This window comes from Zeus faber (genome assembly GCF_960531495.2).
Source record: "Zeus faber genome assembly, chromosome: 16".
NCBI classification, from domain to species: domain Eukaryota; kingdom Metazoa; phylum Chordata; class Actinopteri; order Zeiformes; family Zeidae; genus Zeus; species Zeus faber.
In genome coordinates this window covers 16,632,149-16,650,181 of record NC_137202.1, presented here as the reverse complement: position 1 = coordinate 16,650,181, position 18,033 = coordinate 16,632,149, and positions in this window count along the sequence as shown.

Sequence of the window (18,033 nt, the reverse complement as noted above, 5' to 3'; positions counted from 1 at the left end):
ACAAATAAATAAATTGAACATTTGTCTAAATATAAATAATTCCAATCCGAAAGCAGTTGAACGAGGACCTATACAGGGTCCGAGCAATAAGTTCCAGACCCGATGCACATTAGCACACAATGTCTGATTGCTGTCCAGGGCTCAGTGACCTAGCTGACTTCTCTTTGCCTTTCATCCAAGGCTAAGAAAGGGAAGGGCGCAGGGAGAGCAGAAAAACAGGAGAGATTATGTTTTATTAGGCTCATAACTCTGAATTTTTAAGAGGAGGCTGTAAGAACCAACGGTAAAGGCCCTATCTTTACGCACTCTGGCCTAATCAGAGACAGCTTGGGCCGGGGCCCGTCCGCACGGGCGCCACGAGAGGTGCGCGGCGCAGGGCCGCTTTTTTTTTTTGGTCTTACATTGCACGTACTCGTGTGTTCCTGCATGTCGGATGTGTCGAGGGTCTCCGGGATGTTAGAGGCCCCCGACGCGGAAGGAACCGTGAGGACCCGCATTCCCAACAAGCGTCAGCCCCCATATGGCGGGGGGCACAGTCTGTCCCCGCCCGGCCGGGAGGGTTTCCCGGAGACACCTCCGACACCCTCCCTCTCACACACACACACACACACACACACACACCCTGCGCCGGGACCAGAAAATATCGGCGGGGACAAAGGAGGGCCCGTCCGTTCTCTCGCTTGATGGAAGTCTCGCTGGTCAGCTGAGGTATAACCTTCCCGACGGCATCTTTGAGACAGAAAGAAAAGGTAATAAATGGTGAGCGAATGAGGCGCAGGCGGATGTTGCCAAGACCCCTTTTTATGTGTGAGGAACGGGACTAACGGGTGCCGTTTGACTTTTCACATCAGGAAACAAGAGTCTCATTTCTTATGTGCAAAGAATGTCAAGTGCGAGGAAGGCCATTTACAAGTGCGGCGCCGTGGGACGCGAGCCAAAGCCGGGTTCAATATGCAGCAGAGGATTTAACAAGCTTCTTCTACAAGCATTATATGAGCGATGTCGAGCGGCCACTTGAGAAGGCTCGCGCCCGCTTTGGAGGCACGGTCGCCTTTTGCCGAACCCCTGAATGCGGATTTCGCCGTTTTATCGTCGGTTTCAGCCATCCGCTGGCGCGTGAAACGGTCATACGGTTAGCATTTTACACGGCCTTTTTAAAAAAACCTTTTCAAGGCTAATTGCCCAAAGCTGAGACAAAATCCAGCCGCACGAAGCCCTCAATTTTCACATTTTTGCACTTTCCGCCTCGTAGTAACGCTCGGTCGGGAAAGGTTGTTGGCTGGACCTTTCCAATCAGTTGAAATAAGTAGCAACTGACAACGCCAACGTGATTCAAACAAATAGCCCTTGTATTTGCACTTACAAGCACACACCCTATGATTCACTTTCCTTATGGAGACATTGTCGATGTCACAGTCATCGTATTGTGCAACGTCCTTTAGTAGAGACAGCCTCAAACCAATATTTCTATTGCTCGAACATTATGGTCCATTTGTCTTTATCGAACGTTTATTGATGTTTGTCAAAGCCTCGCATGACTTATGCCTTTTGTCGCTGCGGAGATCTTTTTTTTTTTTTTTAAGTCAAGGTCTGCACGCTGGTTTTTTGACCATATAAAGCGTATTAGCAGCCCGAAATATAATCAACTGTAATAAAGACTGTGACGTGATAGTAAAAAATCCTGTAAAGTAGCAGCAATTTTTTGTCATCGTGTACTAACTTATCACTTTCTCGGGCCATTTTTTACATTCTATAGGCTCGGTGACCATAAGATCGAGCATTAACGTCATCATTCGCTGGAATATCTTTGTGCCAAACTTTTTGGGGTACTGCTGGTCTAATTTTTGATCCAACTTGACGCGGTTGCTTCTGCATAGTGTCGTGTTTTTTACTCCGCGGTGCTCGGTGGCCGTTTTACGACCCTGTGCTTGTGGGACGTTGAGCTACTTTGATGTGCAAATTCAGATATTTGAGGGCTTTAACTTTGACAAAGTTCCCCGCACATTGGAGGTGGAGGCAAGGAGATTGTTTCCAAATGTAACCCACCATTCTATAATTGTACAAGCAGTTTGAGGATCTGCTTTGTGATATTATTTTTTATTTGTCTCTACCCACCATTGTTATTGTAACAATGGTCCAGAGTGTTTTTTTGTTGTTGTTGTTGTCACTATTGTTATTTGCTACGAAACCAAGGCTTTTCTGGGATTCCATTCACCGATACGTACATATGTGGCATTTGTGATATTGCTAGTTCAGCAAAAGAAGAAAAAACGGAGGAAGCCAATGTTCGATATTTTTTTATACCTCGCTCCAAGACTTAGTGGAGAAATGGAAGACGCCATTAAGGACTGGGGGGCGGGTCGTCGAGGATCTTCAATCCGTGGCTTCTCAAGAAGAGCCACCGATTTGGGAAACAAAGATTTAATGTTGCGGTATTGGTTGCAATTTTCCAATCAGCACCTTGTGTAGTGATCAGCTGAAAACATTCAGAGCGGAATCAGTCATATATCTTTTAAGGTATTTTTTTCACTTGACCTGGGGAATGCAGATGAAGACATTATTCATGAAAAGTATGTCACCTCTCCCCGGAGCAAACAAGATATTAAATGACTTCATTGGTCAACTCAACAAGTCTGGTAATGTCATATTTCAGTGATTTTGCCATTTTAATTTGACTGTATTTGATATGAATACCAATTAACCAAGTAGGGCTTCCCTGTTTCCACTCACAATACAGCATATTGAAAAAATAAATACAAAAATAAATTCATGGATAGAAAATAAATACCATCCATGTGATGTCATTGAAATGCATGTTAATCGCACATGTGCACAGCCGATGACCTCCACGTTCAAAAAGCATTATTATTGCTATTGGTTTGTTATGACATTATCTAACAAATATATTCTCAGGCCGTGGATCAAATAAGTCGCTTTGGACAAAAACGTCTGCTAAACGACATCGATTTGATTTATAATTGTTACCTCCCGTTGAAAGGCTAGTACGGCACGAGACTTTTTTTATCACATTTATTCTGTCAAGATTTGAATGAGTCGATTCAATAATACTGGCATGGGGTCGTTGCATTATGGGTAATTATTATCTTATGGGCCTCACCCCATTTGAAAGTGCGAATTGTAGTCATTTGGAGCCTGTGTGTTGTGTTCCCGGCAGACCGGGCACACTCGCTCATTCTATGAAAGAATTTCCTGAACTCACGAGGGTTAAAAAGAAGTACTCACCCAGACCTTTAACCTGAACAACTGCCTACAAACTTAAATTACCCTGACGCAAAAAAAAAAAAAGAGCACTACACTGACATTTCTACTTCGGTAAAAGAATATAATTACTTCCTCTTAAATGTACTTTATGTATTTAAAAAACAAGTGCTTGTTAAATTCAGATTCAGGAGGTTGATTTGTCACAGTGTATCGATAAAAATAAAAAGAGCACCTTTTTATCCCCCCCCCCCCCCCCCTCCCCGAGGATGAGTAGCAGGAAAGCCGAAAGTCTCTGACGTCGAATACGCCTCAGCGAGCGCAAAAACTTAAAAATACAAGTGCGACGTCAGCCTCCGTGCAGGCCCTGTCATTACCTCCGCCACCGGAAACTCGCCGTCCCCCTCATTACAACGCGCCGCGTTCCCCGGGGGCGGAATCGCACGCCGAGCGAGGAGGACCTTTGAACCCGGGAGGTGGCTTTCCCAGTGGCCTCGTTTCTCTTACCGCTCTGAAGCAAAGCTGAGACCTGTGTTGACATAGCGCCTGATGGTTCCCACTGAACCATGGCCTCCTTTTGCGCTGCGCGCCCCCTGGCGGTGGCCTCGAGTAATTGCGCGCACGTAATAAAGGGGGGAGCGCTTCACCTTTTGCTGTCGCTTGGTTTTTATTTTATCCGGTTTTTTTTTTTGACACCCAGGGTTGACAATAAGCTCTGAACAATAAATGAACGGTATGAGGTGTAAAATAATTTGCTCATGCGGTCTGCGGATCCAGGCGGAACGCTCCACCCCTTCTTCAAAGCTGTTTTTTTGTTTTTTGATCTCTCACACCTCCAGGTCCCGTCTCACCTGACTCAATGGACACATTTCATGAAAGTTATTATTTCAAGGTCAGTTATTGTGTTAAATGAAATATTGCAAATATTATTTGTATGATCACATTGGGTGGTTTCTATTGCTACGACTTAGCTAAAGAGCGGACACATCAGGAGCCATTTGTGCAGTGAACGTATCAGCCATTCGACGGTTATTTCTGGCGCAATCATTCAAAATCTGAGGAATATACATTTTCTTTTATTTATTTATTTTTAATCCAAAGTACCGGACGTGCCTGCAATGAGAAACATCATCCGATGGGACTCGGTTTGTGGGACCTGTATGTTTTTCTCAACTTACAGTCGACACTCAAATTGACCATTTTTTGAAGTTGAGGAAACTCGATACGTAGAAAGTAAATCCAATGAAGCGCAATGTGTTTTTCTTCAGCGGGTATCTTCTGACATCTAGTGGTCGTGGCTCGTCATTACAGTGTACATCACAAGACTCAATATTAATGACCTGGCCCCATGGCCATTATTACAAGTACAGTAGCAATCACTCATCAGTACATATGATATTATGCTGACTTAATATGAAAGGGTCATTTAGCGGAAGGACAAGATCTAGTTTATCTCGGTAACAGGAAGGTCTGCTGTGCTGTCAGGGACTGGAGCCGAGAAGCGCAAAGTCGATGGCAGTAACAAATCACAGGGAGGAGAAAAACAAAAACAGGACAAAAATTTATTTCATTTTAGTCTTCAAGAGAGGACAAGCTGAAACCACAGGTCGGGACACACACACACACACACACACACACACACACACACGTGCACACACACACACACACACACACACACACACACACACACACACACACACACACACACACACACACACACACACACACACACACACACACACACACACACACACACATTCTCGAGAACTAAATTAGGTGAGACAAATAGAAGAACCAGAGAGAAAAACAATCGGCAGCTAAATGACTGTCCTGGCTTGTTAAAGGTAAAAACAGCAGAAAGAGAGAGAGAGAGAGAGAGAGAGAGCCAGGGGGAAGGGGGAGAGAGGGGGGGGGTGGAGGGAGAGAGGGAGAAGGACAGGCAATCAGGAAGGAAGATGGAATGAACAAGGAAAACAAACAAACAAGAGGAAAAGAGAAAGAAATAAACAAGAAAGACTGAAAGAAAGAGAAAAAGAAAGAAAGGAAGAAAGAAAGAAAGAAAGAAAGAGAAAAAGAAAGAAAGAAAGAAAGAAAAAAGAAACATAGCAGAGAAATAATCGACAAAAGAAGGAAAGGGAGGAAGTCCCACCTCCTACACGGAAAAGTGCAAAGGATAGGTCGTTTAAATCGGAATTCCAATTTGGTCATTTTGGGGCAGGTGCCTCTGGTTGGAACAAACTCTGCCTTGTCCAACAAACACACATTAACTGCGGGCCTCCGTGTTTCCTGGAGGCAATATAAAACATTTAGCTTAGAGGTGAGAACTATGGAATTGGAATTTCCGAGTATCACTTTGCAGTGGAACGCAGCATAATTAGAAGTGATGCAAGGGCATTTCATCCCAACATTATTATTCATTCTTATGAAGCAAATTCATTTTGAAGTGGGTTTTGAAATATCTGGGGGTCGAGAACCAGTTTTGATGCACTGTATGTTTTGAGATAGTGTATATATTTATATATATATAGTATATATATTTTTATTTCACACAATATATATATTCATATATATATATATATAATTATCACACTGAAACTCATTATTGCTTGAAGGAGATGAAGAAAGAGAAGAAAAAAACCAGATCTGTGTTTGCTTGTATGTGTGTATTTGTGCAATTACACTTTTGTGTGCTTGTGTTACGCTTCACACTCTTGAGATTTGAGATATTTGTTTTTTAGTTATTTGTTTTGTTTTTTAAAATTAATTATTCATTTGTATTTGTATTCATTAATATTAATTTTTAACAAATTTTTTTTTTTTTTTTTTTCCTCCATATTTTATGTAAAGCACAGTGATAAGCGACACGGGCATAAAAATCAGTGGGATAAAATTTGGTACAATTTGTAAAATCGGTAAGAAATTTGTGTTTTTTATTTAGTTATTTATTTATTTTATTCTCTCTTAGCCATGTTGAGACAAGAAGGTCAAGACCAATTTCATCCCCGTGTGTCCCACTGAGATAGCACCAGGCTGCTAACTTTGTAAGCTCAAAATGCAAGGGATGTAGTGGGACTGCAGTGGGGTTCAACTAGCCTTCCCAGTATTTATATTTGTTCTCATGTTTTATTTTCATCATTTCATCATGTGATGTAACTAACCTCTGTGTCATTTCAGATCCGCCCACTCCCTTTTGCTTTGCTGTCGCTCCGTTGCGTTCACCTGGTTTCCCCTGCCTGCAGCTCATCCCCCCGTTAGTTCCTCAGTATAAATTCCAGTCCACTTCCATTTGTTCTCTGCCAGATTGTCGCTTGTATTAGGCTGCCCTCTCCTGCACTACTGCCTGGTTCCTGCGCCTTCTGTCTGAATCACTGCCTGATTCCCTGGACTCTTATTCTCTGCCTGTTCCCTGCCGCATAAGATCGCCTTCTCTGACTGATCTCCTGGTTTTGACCCCTGCCTGTTTTTTTTTTTTTTTTTTAGAATTAACCATAAACCTTAAAGACTTTGGCTTCTTACCTGATCCATTTTGTTTTGTTCTTATGGGTTCACAGTCATTCTGAGTCGGCGAACGTAATACCATGGGCACACTGCACAGCTTTCAGTGTCGTCAGGTCGCCGTACTGTTCACACTACACAACTTTCTGTCTTGTGATGGAGAATCTTGCAGTCTTATGGTTTTCACTCTACCTCACTGAGAGGAACAAGAGTACAAGAGGAATCCACAGCGAGTCTGTCGGGTCTCATAACAATGTTTCGTCACAAAAAGACACATGAGAATTGACACCAGAAATGACACAATACCAGACAGGACTATTTATTTTTTTATTAGATACTTGATCACTGTAAAAATAACGAATAAAAGCAGAATTTCAAGAGGAAATATATTAAAAACCTAGAGAAGAAAAGTAAAAGAGGCAAGTTGTGTTTCTGGCTGCTGCTCTGTGCTCCCGTCTCTCCTTCTGGACTCTGCCTCCATCTGCTCTCATTAGCTGGAGCTTGCTGCATCACTCCCAACTCGATCCCAACACGACCAGGTATTAAACCTGCTTGATATCTCGCCGGCGTCGGCGAGCGCTCGGATCGCGTTGTGAGCAGTTCACACCGCACGGTCGTCGGTCGCACTATGATATTCCTCCGTTCTGGGGCTTTGCCATCTCTAAAAACCTGTCAGCAAGCAGAAAACTAGACCATAATCACGTAGTCTGAACTCGGCATAACAGGAAGGGCTGATCTCTCCCTCTGCCAGGGGAGAGTCATTTCCAGCATCTCAAACACGGAGTTATTTAAGCAATACATCTTGCATCTTTGTGACGAATGAAAAATAAACAAAAACAAGATCTTCATTATTTTAAATGCTGATACGTTCAGAACTGTTTTTGTCCATCCATCGCAGTGATTATCAGCCGTGCATCACCTGAGAAACTCAAAGGCAAATTCACAAAAGGATTGCGCAGCTTTTGGGGCTGCTCAACGGGTGCAAGAGAGCGTTCTCACAGCATCCGCAAGGTGAAATTATTGGTGAAATCTTTGGTCAAAAAGCACCAGTGCACTGGAGCTTTTTGCACGTATTCAAATTAGGTATTATTTTGACATTTGTCTCAAAATTGGCCCCTTATAATGCAAATGAGTCCCGTAGCAAAAAACATCCAATTCACAAATGCCTAATATCCACAGGCAGTAAGAGTGAAAATTATACCATCTGCAGAGAGCTGGTGGTAACTCCGCAGACAAAAAAAATAAAAAATAAATAAAAAAATAACATGTCATTGAAATTTGAAAATAACGGAAAATCGGTGCCCTGGGGGCGGGTGCCCTGTGAATTTGCCGCTCAATGCCGTGGTGCTGTAGTGTTGCCAATTCTTTCAGATGAGTTTTGTTGATGATAATGCCCTGGCGGGAAACAGTGCGACAGAGACTACAGGTGATCTGCCCCCGAAACAACAGCTTTCGGGACAGACCCCTCCGGTCAAAACAACATGAAGGTACACAGAGTCAACGACAAACAAAGTTCCATTGGTTCTTTTCTAAAAACACATCTAACTTAGATTATAAACTATATGTCATGTTAACATACTGTGGCAGTTCTGCCTGCCGCACGCAACCCAAGTGACGTTTTCGGGGCCCTCCGGCGCAGAGACGCAGGAGACGATGGGTTGTAGACACCAGTTTATTGTAGAGAGGAGGCTGGGTGGAATTAACCAGGAGCAGATGGAACATGTCATGACACGGGCTCCTCTCCTGAGTGCGTGTGGGGATGGCGGTTTTAACCTGTTGCTCGTTAGACCAACCGACGAGTAACAGGCATGCAGCCACCCTGACCCAATCACCTAGATCCAGGTCAGGTGTGGCTGCTCTACCAAACACTCCCCACACCGCACATACGTTTTGTTTTGTCAAACCAAGACACATTTGCTGCAGGCATCCACGAGCTAAATGTTTAATTGCTTCTGTTCGGGAGAACAGAAGCAATTAAACATTTAGCTCATAAGTGGAAACTACCGACTCGGATTCACAGATTTCCGGATGGAATGAGGCCCAAGTCCTTGGGTAAGTTTGGAGAGCGATATATACAGTTTGTTAATTCTGGAATAAATAGAACTGACCTAACTTACATCCGAAAAAAAACAGTAGGGTTAAACAATTTTGAAAGCATATTCTCTTCTCCAGCATCTGGTGTGTAGGAACCGCTTCCTCCTGATGGTACTGGAACACAATCCAGCCTTGGAGGCCATCTGCAATTTTAGTGATTCATGAATGCTAACCTATGTCATCGACGCGGCGGTTTTCGGGGAAATTCAGATAAATGTGCGGAATAATTGCTTTAACCCTCTGTGTTTTTCATAAACACCTCTGAATCACTGGGAGCTGGCGAGGCCGCACGGTGCGGGGTAGGAAAAAACACCCAAAAAAAAACCTTGTGAATGATCTGAATTCAGGCACGGCTTTGGTCCTATTCTGTTTGATTGTGGTTGTAGCTTTTGAAGTGCAGTGGCGTCCTGTGGGCCCTTTCCACGTTTCAGCAGCAATGCATTGTTTATGGCATGGGGCCTCGAGCAGACAGAATGACAGATTGAGCCTCTCTGTTTTCTTCCCACAATCCATCTTTAAAGAAGCACATCGATCTGGAACAGAAAAGTCTGTGTAGTGGGGAAAGAAGAAATCACCCCAAACGTTCATTTCTTTCTTTTCTTTTTTTTTTTTTTTAAGCCGCGATGTGTTATTTTGTCTGGAACATTTTTTAGCACTGTGAAAATCATTCAAATAAACTAGATATGAAGACACATGCAAAATAGGACCCATCTCTATAAAGTTTGCTCAATTTGAAAACAGTTTAAAAATGTTTTCAAATCATTCATTTTGGGAGCTTTGCGGTGGCGGGGCCACCGTGTTTTAAACAGTAAAAAAAACGACAAGGCTTTATTTATGGTTGTACCGCCGGACAATTTTCATGTCAAATCGATCAAGTTTTTGCAGCGTAAAAGACAAAATACATATTTTTTACAATAGAATAAAATATTAAATTAAATAATAAAAACTGTGAATGCATGGATCTCAGCATCTTTTTACTTTCTTATTGGGATGGTAGCTCAGGAGGTAGAGCCGGTCGTCTAGTAATTTAAAGGTTGCGGGTTTGATCGCAGGCTCCTCCTGCTAGCATGCTGTAGTGTCCTTGAGCAAGACACTTTGCTCCTGATGGCTGCGTCCGTCCGTGTTTGAATAATTGTAAGTTGCTTTGGATAAAAGCGTCTGCTAAATGAAATCTATCTTTACTCCCCTTTCGAAAGCTCATCTGTCATTTACTCTGTGTGTTTACGTGTGTGCGTATATACTCTGTATGTGTGTGTGTAGGAGTGAGTGGAATAGCTGTATATTATTCTTACCACATGTCTATTTATTTATAAATGTATATGATGCGTGTGCGTGTGTGTGTGTGTGTGTGTGTGTGTGTGTGTGTGTATTTGTATTTAAAAACACGTCTATGCAGACATTTAAGCATGTGTACACGCAGATCCTAGTGGCAGAAAAAGGGGAATTATTGCGTGTGTATTTTTGAAGTTACTGTACTTTCAGTGCATGGATCCTGTAGAAAACAATTAGAATTGAACTGAACGGAATCGTCCTGCATGTGGGCAACGAACCCAACCGTTCCAGAAGGGAATTCAACTCCACATAACTTCTCTCAGTGATCCCACCAGAGCAAAACCTTATTTTACACCAACATGAGCAAATGAAAACACAATTTAAAAAACCCAATAACAAACCCCCCCCATAATGCGTTCTAACAGAGGTTATTTAAAACAGTAGCAAATCAAATCTCTCTATATCTCCAGGATATCTTAATATTTTAATTTCATGGATGAATTGCTCGTAATTTATATATATGTATATATATAAAATTATTTTTATTATTATTTATTTATTAGTTTGTTCTCCTTTTCCACACCCTGTGCTTTGCTCCATTCTTTTATTTTCTGCCTATTTGCACCATTTTTGATCGTTTTTATTATTTGAATTGAAAACCACTCGCATTTAGTTTGTGATGTATACCAACATTTACACACATCTTAGTATTTACAGCTGCTTTACCCACAACTAACTCTAGGGGGCAGAATAACTCCACAGTACTCCACACCTTTTCCCGCTTGTTCTTTTTCATTCTTTTTTTTTTTTTTTTCGACCCTCTTTTCTACCTTTCGGCCACTCTCTGTCTGCCCTCTCTCTCTCTCTCTCTCTCTCTCTCTCAATCTTTCTCTCTGACTGCCCACTCCCTCCCTCTCTCCTCTATAGCTCTCTCTCTCTCTCTCTCTCCCCCCCCCTCTATATCGCTCTCTCTCCCTCTCCCCCTCTATAGCTCTCTCTGTGTGGTATGCCAGCGAACAGTTTGACAAGCTTCAGTGCCTTACCAATTCCATCAAAAAGCTATTTAACAAACCGCAGACCCGGGCAGCCGTGCCTGCCACGCTCTTTCTTTCACCTTTTATTTTTCGACTCTCCCTCACGTGCATACTGTGTTTCAATCGCTCGCTCCCTCCACCTCCTCTGTCATGCACCGTGGCCCTCCGAGCAGTACATTCTCTCTCTCCCTCTTTCTTTCCCATTCTTTGTTTGTGAGTTTTTTTTGGGGGGGGGGAGGGGGGGATTAAGTTGGCCCCGTCCGCCCCCTACCATTTATATTCCTTTTCACCTCTTATCTTTATTTTCTTTTCTTTCTCCCTTTTTGGGGTGACGCCTCCCCCACTTTCAAATGTCATTCGGATTTTAGTTCTTGTCCGCCTCACCTTTTTCCCCTGGCTGTTTCATCTGCGACGTCCGTTTTGATTAGACAAAACTTGAGGAAATCAGGGGGTCAAGGGCGGGCACCGCCGCCTCTCAGCGTTACAGCCTGAGCATTTCCACCCCTCCGTCTCAGGTCCTGTCAAAGTGGAGTTCCCACATTCTCACCATGTCTGGGCTTTCCTGGCGCCTCCTCAGAGATGCAGGTGGGGCTGGAGATCCTTACGGCCCATGGGCAATTCCTCCCTCAGTGTTACGCATCCAAAATCAAGACTCCTCCTCTCGCCGTGTTAGCTAAAGTCTTGTTTATGTATACTAAAGCATTTCCCATCGGTAACAATCCATACAATCCTGTGACGGACCAGGAGTCAGGGCGTCAACCTTCCTGTCTGTCCGAAATAAGTTTAGACTCGGACCCTCAGCAGAAACTAGTGGAGGAATGACCAAAACCGAACAAACAAACCACCGATGGTCTAAATCAATGATGGCTAAATATCGACATACCGTCCACGCGTGATCAAAAGTTTCCCTCGGCTTTGGCCACCACAGCTCCTCTGATTCAGTTGAACACAAACGTGCCCCAACATTCAAGACTCGATAAAGAATAAATACAACTCAGCAAACGCTTACCGTGACACTCGAAGATCAGTGCGTTTTCTACATCGACTCTCATTACCTTAGAGAAATAACCACGTATCCATGTTGAAGGTGACTTTGGACCTTGACTTATGAGGCAGTCGCATGATACAGCCGTCATCAACAGGCGACACGCCCACTCGCCCACTGTGAATTCTCTCTCGCGCTCGCCGCTCAATCGGACATGACGCAGACTTTATACGAGGGTGCTCGGCTGGTCGAAGTCCGTTTAATGTCCAGTCCAACTGATTCAGACATTTTAGCCTGTTCACCGCTCGATAAGTTTGCCTTCTCGGACTGATCGGCTGGTTTTGACCCCTGCCTGTGGAATTAAACCTTGTGGAATTCTGTTTTTGTGTCGTGCTCATGGGTTGACGTCCCTTCTGAGACTGGACGTAACAGGAAGGGCTGATCTTGCCCACCGCCAGGGGAGGGAGAATGGCATTGAGTCAATACATCCATGTATTGAGTCAATACATTCATGTATTGAGTCAAGGAAGAGCGTTGTGGATATTGGGACTCATCCCCCATCTGAAGGGGGCGGGGGAGTGCCATTGCTTCTGCCTCTTTCTCTACTATTCTGTATTCTTCCTTTTTGCAAGACCTTGAACGCTTTCCTCTGCCTCCCCATCCGTCCTATCTGGTCTCCTCTGAAGCGCCATCCACCCTTTTCTCCCTGTCTCTGCAGTCGTATTGACCATTGTGTTCTCTCCTTTGTCTTCCTTTCACAAATACCTTTTTTTTTCCTCTTCCGCAAGGGCACACCCTAACGCCCCCGCTCGCTCCTGAAGATGAACGCCATCACTAAGCAATAATAAGAAAATTTAACGGGTCGAGACCTTTAATCTTTAAGTTTCCCTTCGTGGTTGGCCGACCCAATCGCCGCAAACGAGTACAATTACAGGGCACTACAATGGTCGGGCCAGCTTTCTAGCTGGCAAACATGGACGATGCTGTGGTGGATCGACTGAGCCGCCTGGATCAACTGGGTCCATCAGACTAACGGGTCCACTGTGAAACGGGCTATGAAGCCGGTAGCTCAGGCGGTAGTTTGTGCCCGCCTCACTACATGTAAAGAGCCGTAGGTTGTTAACATTTCCAGTCAGATCCAGATCCAGATCTGGAATTCTCCTTTAACCGCCGCCTCCTCCATTTCCTCGCCCCTTTCCCTTTATTTTACACTCTCTCGCCCCGGCCCCGCCCCCATCCCCTCCCTCCCCTCCCTCACAGTCTCTCACCACCTACAGCCCTGGCCCCAAAACGAAGCAGCACTGGCTGTAATAGACCTTGAATTACAATTAATCCTGCCTCGGTCGATTTGCCAATAGTCATCCAGCTGAGAGGAGGGAAGGATGGGGGGGGGGTGAGAGATGAGGGGTGAAGGGGGGAGGGGGGTGATGCTAGCCTTTTCTGCGGTGAGAGAATGCAATGAGAAAAGGAGAGAATTGCAAGGGGTGGGGGGGCAGGGGGGAATGGGAAATGGTCTTGAAACGGTTTTTGTTTACTTATTCCTCACCTTGAGTGTATGTAGGTGAGAGCGAGAGAAACGCAGACGTGAAGGTAATCAATAACAAACAAGAAGGGAGCAAGGAAATAAAAGATGTAGTGATAGTGTCAGAGACGGGGGGTGTTGAATAAACAGTAGATAAAAGTGTGAGAAAACAGAGCAGTTCTGAATTGTTATGAGACTTTCTCTCCATCCACTTGCATATTCTACTCTACGTATGCAACCTGCGACCGCAGCTGGCAGTGTGACATGGGTATAATTTTTTCTTTACATTCCCCAGCTGCCCGCTGGGCTGTAATAAAGGAGACAAGCTTTGCAATCACCGGCCTCTTGATGTTCACGCCGGTCAGATGTTGCCGCGTGATCAAAGGGCAGATCCACAGAAGAATGCCAGTTGGCAAAGAGCAGAAAGAAAACACGGTGTAATCCGAGGACCAGCTCCAGACAAGTGCAGGATCCAGTCCTCTGTGGACCACCCTCAGGAACGGCCTCCTGTGTTTGGACTGAAAGCAGTTCTCTTTTTTTCACAAACGGCTCTGGCTCGAGTAGAGACACAGAACTCTGCACTTCTGGAATGCCAAAATTTGCAACTTAAGTAGGTACCACATCGCTGGCTGGCATTTATGAAGAATGGTGCCGTGGGGCATCGTGTCGCAGGGCGCTGTTCACCGGGAGGAGGCTCGGGCTTCTTGGAAGCCTGATTTTGTCTACTCCTGCTCTGCAGTCCACATGCGGCACCCCTATTCAGATCTGCCCCCAAAAAGGACATGTGTATGACTACACTGTGCTCGATTTTAGCGCTGGCGGTAGCGCTGTTCTGTGTCTGAGCTATGTAGGATGAAATGTAACAGATCTGTGCTATTCTATGCCAATCCAAACTGAGGAGCTGTGCATTGTTCTCCTTTTAGCAAATTCGTAAAGTCTGTCTGTATTGGGACACGCCGTGTAAAGGCTCAGAAATGCCTCCACCAATTGCAGGGGAAGGAGAGCTAGCAGGTATACACTACTAGCTCCCCTCTTTCTTTCTGGTTCAATTCCTGTTTCAGTTCTGATGGACACACTACGTCACACCATTGATTCCAAGTCAATACTTTACCGTGTGATGTTCATTCCATTATAACAAATTATAACAATATTGCATAAAATGTTTCCATTGTGCCACACAAAATTCACACACCAGCCACCGCTCGAAAAGAATAAGTGAAGCCGCGAATGGACCCAGAGGCTTTCTGGTAAAAAAAAAAAAATGAAAAAATCAAATCTGGTGGCTGTTTTACTATGCTGCCATCGAGCCGCACCAAGGCCACGCTCATTGTTCTGCAACGAACGTGCAGATTCTAACACTTTTCCTTGAGTAAAAAAAAAAAAAAGGGAAAGTGAAAGGGAAAACACACTAAACACCGTGCAGGCGAGGTCAGAAGAGACAAGGCTTATTAGAGGGGATCTGGCAGGCAGACAGAACAAGCCACCAGCATAATAAATAGAAGTAAACTTTAGTTTAAAGTGGCATCACGTTAAGAGCCGGCTTCTGGTTTTCTGCCAGCGTTCAACTCCCTGATCCCAGCGAGCTGCAGCCTGCCTGCCGCCTTGCATAGCCTCCTAGTTTCATTTTGGTCAAGCAAAATTTATTAATCTTTGTTGTTGTGTTTTGGGTCATGTTTAGTTTTTTTTTTTTTTTTTTTTTTTAACAAATTCCCCAGCTATAAAACAAAAATGAGAAGAATCATATTAGCCTTCCCAGACAAACGTTAAGCTAATTCATGAAAGACTGACTCATATATCTCGTCAAAATGATCCAAATAGGAGTCCTTTCAAATGGTAATGGTACTAATACTAATAATAGTCATAGTGATAGTAAGTAATGAATGAAAAGCACCTGCCTAACTGTCTGTTATTTATAATTGATCATTCTTGGAACTTGAAACAAACATTTCCTGCTGCTGGTGGCTTCTAATGGCCATCCAAGTATTTAATGTTGTATTAATTGTACAGCCAGTGTAACTCACTTTGAGCTGGAACTTCAAACGGTAAATGTAAATTCATTGTGGAAAATGAGTCAAAACAAATTTCCACAATCCTGTTTCTACTGCCTTTGTAACACAAACATGTAGGCAAACCATGTAGGTTCATGTTTTTTCAGGTAGGCGATTCCGATCCTACTATTTTTTGTTGTTTAATAATCATAGCTGTCTGCTTAGCTGTGAGAAGGAATGATATTTGTAAGAATGTTGATGAAAGAAATGTGACATTAGGCAACATATTCGACCCCAGAGTGAATAATCAATGTGTTTATGAAATTTGATACTGTCCTTTGATATTTATGCCTCTATTAATTGTGAAAAGCAGAGCTGTGGACTCGAGTCAATGTGAATAGGACTGTTTTGATGACTAGCAACTTGACTTGACAGAAAATAAATGACTTGAGAAGACACTTGACTTGACTTGAGACATGATGACTCGAATGACTTGTTTGTGTTACTTTCATTCACTGAAACCTTGAACAAAAGCGTGATCGGCAAGCAAAAAGGTACTTTGTTTGGGCTCGGTAGCCCCCCTCACCTTATGTTGACGTGGCTTGGTGACAGACGGCCAAATGTTGTAGTAATCAATGAATGGTGCCATCGTGCAATTTGAGATTTCCTTGTCAACCACAAGTTGGTGTTTAGAAAGTGTCATTACCAAGAAGGTCCAGACCTGTGCCAGCAAAAAGTGTGGTTCTCTGTACGACGTTTCTATCTTTTCTGGCCTCAAAAATCTGGAAGGAAAAACATTGGAACAGAACATATTCTGATGCGAAAAAGTTTATTGTGTATGTGAGCATCAAGAACAGCAACAAACAACTGGCGGCCTGCTGGCGTCGGCGGGGGTAGGTGAACTAACAGCCGGGTGCCCTGTGCTGAGCACACTCTGCTATGTAGATGGGTGCTCGGGGCTTGCGGCTGGGTAGGGCGTCTGGTCGGCTACAGTGGGGCGGGCCTCGCCCTTGCGTGAGGTGTGGGTGGGCATGGGGGTCCCGTCAGCTCGCCTGCGAGGCACGCGGTTCGAGCGGGGATTTCCGGCCTGGCTCCGGGGCTGTGGTCTATGCCAGGCGCCCGCAGCCGTGGAGCATGGGGATTGCTCCGCAGGTTTCTGGCCTTTCTGGGGGCCCGGGGGTCTTCTGTGGCAGCAGGGCGGGGTGCTTGGGGCTTTCCTGCAGCCGTGGGGTGTCTATGCGGCTGCGGAGCTTGGGTGTGGCTTCGGGGCCCTTTCTGCTGCTTGGAGGCACAACGACATAATTCTGACCTCATACACCAGAACCAATTGGCATAAGTCCTGCACACTCACCGGTGGACACCTCACACACACACACACACACACACACAAACCACCAACACCTGCTTTGAACACACCCCAGCACCCTCCGGGTTGCATTCCTCTACTTTCCTCCCTCATTTACTGTCATAACTATGACGGGAAGAGGCCGTGTGCCCAATTGTTGTCCAGTTCTCCTGGACCTGATTAACTCTGTTACTTTAATACATGTTGTCGTCCGATGTTTATGTTTTTCTGTGTACGTTTGGTTCTATGTTTAATTGTCTCACCAGTGGTGATTCTCCCCCTCTTGAAGTAGTGATTAATTGTTTATAGACCTAAACATGGTAAAAAAGTTCTTGAAAGAGGGGGATTGGTGGCGGCTCTGTATAACAAAAAACTGTGTTCTTGTCATCCTACAGGTCATCCACAGGACAGTTATTGTAGTAGTTTCGGCAGCAGTTCTTAATGATTTAAGAATAAATAAAGAGTTGCATTGCAGGTTGAGAATTTTAACTCCATTTGCAGACTAACTCTGTTCTAGATGCAATAGCATACAAATACTCCCTGTTGTATTATGCCTAGCGTGCTGACAGCACAGGTAAAAAAAAAATAAAGTACAGCAACAAATTGTGAATGGGGCTCTGGAGCCCGACTAACTAACCTATCTTTTGGACTTTCTTATATACCCCAAGATGTTCTCTCCTCCAATTGCATGTCCTGGCCCTTTAGGTGCTGGGAACAAATCAGTCTTGTGGGGTGTGAACCAATCACAGTCTTGTTACTGTGCAGTTTTTTCCCTTTGGGTGTGGTTCCCAAGGAACCAATCATAGCCTTGTGGGGTGTGACCCAATCACAGTCTTGTTACTGCACAGTTTTTATATATAAGTATATAAGTGACTTTATATATATATTCATATATATTGGTGGTATAGAATAACATGTAATCAGTTTCTTGTCATGTGGAGGTTAATAATTAACCACAACAAAAGTTATAGGTTGTAAACAAGGGACAGTGTTTTTTATTGTCTTGTGTGTTAAGCTCTGTGCGGCGTGATTGGTCAGCGAAGCGCCACGCTCCTCCCCGTTTGTTTTCATTTGCTCCC